This window comes from Montipora foliosa, chromosome 6 (genome assembly GCF_036669935.1).
Source record: "Montipora foliosa isolate CH-2021 chromosome 6, ASM3666993v2, whole genome shotgun sequence".
NCBI classification, from domain to species: Eukaryota; Metazoa; Cnidaria; class Anthozoa; order Scleractinia; family Acroporidae; genus Montipora; species Montipora foliosa.
In genome coordinates, this window is record NC_090874.1 from 59611360 (window position 1) to 59616359 (window position 5000).

The window sequence follows — 5000 nt, forward strand, 5'->3', positions numbered from 1 at the left end:
AAAGGTATTGTCTTGTCTTTATTGTATAACTAGCTTAAATAGGCTAGTTATGTATTTTTGTCGGATTGTTTTCTGACTCTCGTAATGGCACTTATGGTAGAGATAAAATTAGATTAAAATAAGATGAAAGGAAACTGCAAACGTTTGGGGATTCTGTTATGGGCAATGTACAAATTTACTTCTTTAGTGTAAAGCCTAGTTTTTACTAGGGATGCAATCACAAGCGCAAGCATAAGGTGCTAAGTGAAAACGAACGTCGACATAGCGCAAAGCACAAGTGCAGACACAAGGAAAACCCCGACAACCCCGTTTTCACGGTGAAATAACCGTTCTTATGCTTGCGTTTGTTCTTGCGCTGGTGCCGCTTGTGAAAACCAGGCTTAAGGTTAATCAACTCCATTCAAAAAACGCACTGCATATTATAAAATATTACTGTAATGCCATTCTTGGAAAGAGCCATTGAAATTATTGAACTCGGTAATCCCGTATTTCAGTTACCAGTGCTGCCCGTATTCACGAAGTATAATTGTCGTATATTTTCCTCCTGGGGCCTTCGGCTGTCCACGTTTGGGCAATCGAGAGGCCATGAAAAACGATCCGTCTCCTTGTCAATTTTTTTTGCCAAACGATTTGGCAAAACTACAAAAAGAACCAAACAGATTTACACTCTTGGAATTAAAAAAGGCCAGTATAACAGTACTGTACTTCAGACTAGTCCACTTGCGTCAATGGGGAAGGTTCTCGTTTCGCTACTCGAATCGAAAATGGCGGATTTCGCCGCTTAAGCACGCAACGCCTTGTGGGTGACTAGGATCCTTTAAGGCTCAGAATATGATTGCGAATGGAAAGGGCCCTGGGATGTAAAATGAGACTGAGTAGTGAAGAGGAACGGAGGTACCAAAGCATTGCCGACAGAGACAAACTGTAAGGAGCTGCAGATGTCCTTCGAAGGAAAAAGCTCATCTAGAAAATTGCTTCAGATAATGTTATTACGGACCGAGCGCCGGATAGGATATCCATCCAAGAAATTGAGATGGAATAAAAAGGACTTCTAATCATCAAAGACGACTTTTTAGTCATAAACTTTTAAAATCACTCAAGACGACTTGCAAGTCGACTTTACTTCGCTCCAAAGAACTCTTATTCGTCAACCAAATATAATTGGATTCCGGCCTTAAGGTTGACGTTGTTTTAATTCGTGGACAGGTTGAAAAAAAAAAAACCTGTGAGTGCTTGGGTAATCCTAGCACCAGGGTTACCCTCCCTCTTGTAAACAGACCCTTAAAATGGCGCAATGCACTGCAGTCGATACCCTTCAGTGAATTGAAAAGAATTCTTGCCCTAGAATGAGGCTTGGTAGGCCAATTTGCACATTAGCATAATAATAAAACTGGTGTCATTTATAAATAAGGGTTATAGCGCCTTATACGAGCTTTACAAGTGGCACACTGAGAATCATTTTACACCACACCCACGGAAATGCAAAATCAGAGAGCAAACTTCTAGAGGTAACAATTTACTCAAAGTTTCACTGGAGGCAATAAATTTGCGACGTCAAGAAAACCGTCGTCAATAAACTGAATCTTCTCAAAGCCTCGAGATTTCTACCAACGAACTTCAAATTAATCCTACTATCTATTACCTACTCACTCGTGCCTTAAGGGGGCTGTAACCGTCTCTATCACTTGAACGGCAAAAACAATTTACTGCTTACCAAAAGACATGCCTTCTGAAACTATGCTTTCGAAATCCAATTGCAACACCCTTTCAAGTAATTATAGCTGTTATTAATTATTTTTTTTTAAAATGAGTTGATTTGTAAGATCCGAAGCGACAGTGGTCAGCCTATCTCGGCTTGCCCAAGGTCATCAGAGCAGCTACTTCTTGCGTACAGAGGTATGAACACCCTTTCACATTGGCACAAGGCACTTTTTAATCTAACAGCCGGAGCAATGTTACCACGTTTTTCAATAACACGTGGCGAAAACAAGCACTTTTAAGAGTGAAATTGCGAAGAAATCCTCTCACTTATCTGGACAATTAAAAGCAGTAGTCTCTGATAGTCACCTTAAAAAAAATTCAGGTGGCCTCAATAATAGATGAGAGAAAGACAAAATTCCTTAATTAAGTAGTCTAACTACTTGTAACGAACATTTAATCTACAAAAAATCCTTGTAATTATCGTGAAATCCTAATCCTTGAGTCGGAGAGTGATCTAAAATCGTGGAGCTATATAATTAAGAAACGGTCCAGATAAGAACGATAGCAACAACGGCAACGAATATGTTGGAATTCAATTGGTATGCAAAAAGGTGATAACTTTTCTATTGTCTGTTCTTACTTCTGATTGGCTTAAATAGCAAAAGTTTAAAAAACTTCATAAAAGCAGTATTATATTCATCCTTACTTTCCAACCATCTTCCATCTACTCTCAGTTTAAATGAATTCCACAGAAATCGTATGTGGGGAACATGTAAAATTGTAAACGTTTCTTGGCTTTTGTTTTCAACTCTTGTGATTGGTCAAAATCTTTTAACACAAAAAACACCCTTTCAAAGTGGGCTGTAAATGAATTTTATTGCGTTAACGGCTTTTCTGTACGTTTATGCATTCTCTGTGTAAAAATGATAACATTCCTATTTTTTTTTTATTTAAACATATTTATATACATGTTTGCCCCAAGAGCTAAATGAGCTCATCACGGGGGGCTTACACCAAAATTCTAATTACCACATAAAAAACAAACACAGGCACGGGATACAAAGTAAGTCAAAAAAGACAGTTAAGTTAATTAGGTCAATGATAATGACCACGAAAAGAAAAACGTTTAGACTCTCTTATAAAGTGCTGGACATGAGAGAAGATTTCAACGTTTTCATTATTTGACATGTCAGAAGAGCCAAACAGAAAAACTTCAACTTTTTGCTGGTCAGAATATTGACCAGAAGCTATACGAGCAGCAGCAGCGAGCAAATCAGATCTGAGGGCAGCATAATTAGGACATTGTAAAAAGAAATGAGTTATAGTCTCATTGTCAAAGCCGCAGCTACAAATAGGTGAAGACTTAACAGCGATCTTAAATTCCTTTATGTGGGGAAAGCCCCGTTACCGCATAACAAAGGAAATTGCTATCCACCTTACACGGATCATTACTTAATTGTATAGGAAAAGAATACTTCAAACATTGCAATACAGAGCTGTTTCGAATGGGCCTGGTGGTCCTCTCTTGTCAGGTGCGTTAAAAACTGAACAACTAAGGTTCCTTTTTTAAAGGCTGATCGTTCAAGCATGTTTTATCAAGTATGTACTTGGTTGCATGTTGGCGCACACTCGCCAGTTCGTTCCTTTTGTTTAGGGTGCCAGCGCCCGGTGCAAGACCATATTCAAATGTGATAAAGTGCATAACGGAAATTTTTTTCATCATATGTAAACCGAGCTCGGGCACCCTAAACAAACGGAACGAACAGGCGAGTGTGTGTCGGCATGCAACCAAGTACTTGACACTGCTTGAACGATCAGCCTATAAAAAAAGGAACCTTAGTTGTTCAGTTTTTAATACACCTAACGAGAGAGGACCACCAGACCCTTTCGAAACAGCTCTGTAGTGCAATGTTTTATTTTTTCTTTTCCTATACAATTAATTACATATATATATAGAGAGAGAGAGAGAGAGTGTAGGAGAGAAATCCTGACAATGCACACCCCAAATAATCATATTTTTAACTGAATAAATGTGTGAAAGAAAATTTGCCCTGAGCGGGATTTGAACCCACGTCCCCCCATTACTAGTCGGGTGTGATCACCACTACACCACCAGGACAACCATACTGGCAACACAGCCATCGAAGATGTGATTTACGTGGTTTAAGGCGTGGGCCTCCCTGGAAATTTTCTTTCGAGGTGACAAAGTAGGGGAGCCTATAACTTCACTTGAAACCCAACTAACTAATATATATATATATAGATAGATATACGAATTATCTTGTAACATTTTTAATGTTACACTCACTATGGCTGAAGATGATGTTTGGAACATCGAAATATTTTCCTTAAACTCAAGTATGGTTGCTTTCTTGAGCCTTTTCTATTATGCTTTATTGTTGCCCACCTTGAAAAGCCTTGCTAGTTGTTAGTAACAAATATAGTAAACCTGTCTTATTATAATAAAATGTTGATAGTCTTACATGATTATTAAAGTTTAAGGACTACTGAAAACGTCGTTTTGGATGAGTTATAAGCCGTCTTGTTAGTCTTATTTTATCGCGAATTCTGGATGGGTGTCCTATCCGGGGCTTCGCAATCCGGCTAATGTATAATAATAACTTTATTGAAGTATCAAAATACTTAAGCATAAAATACTAAATGGTGACACAAACAAAATATTAAATAAGAAATAATATTAAGCATCATACACTTATCAGTAGCAATTATAAAAAGACTATCTAATTTACTTCAAATAACGGTTTCCAATTATTTCTTGACGTATTATTGGATTGAATTGCCATTTAAAATCTAAGTTGTGCTCGCGAGCGCATCAGCTTTTTCAATAATTTCAACTTTTTTGAAAGTCAAGAAACCGTAAATGTCCTTGGTTTAGACTTCTCAGAAATTTAGTTACCCATTTGCATCCAAATTTTCCTTCAAAACTTTGGAAAAACGAAAAAAAGACGTCGTTATTCCAAGACGACCTCCAGCCACTGCACACTAATGGCTGATAGTGTTCAATGGCTCAGCCAATCAGATTACAGCATTTGCATTAGTGTACTAGTAGAATTTTACTAATCCAGAGTAGCACGAGAAATCCAAGTGTCACAAAACATGTAAAAGCAAGTTAATTACAGAGACTTACCACGAAACATTGGATCATCAGAGACAGGCTTGAGCGGACCTTTTTCCGTTTCTCATGTCATCGACACGTTTGAAGTCTTTTGCCCGCTTTCTTTCCTTGCTGGCCGCTTCTGTCGCCTGTTGTTCGTGGACGGAAACTCCGACGTTATGAT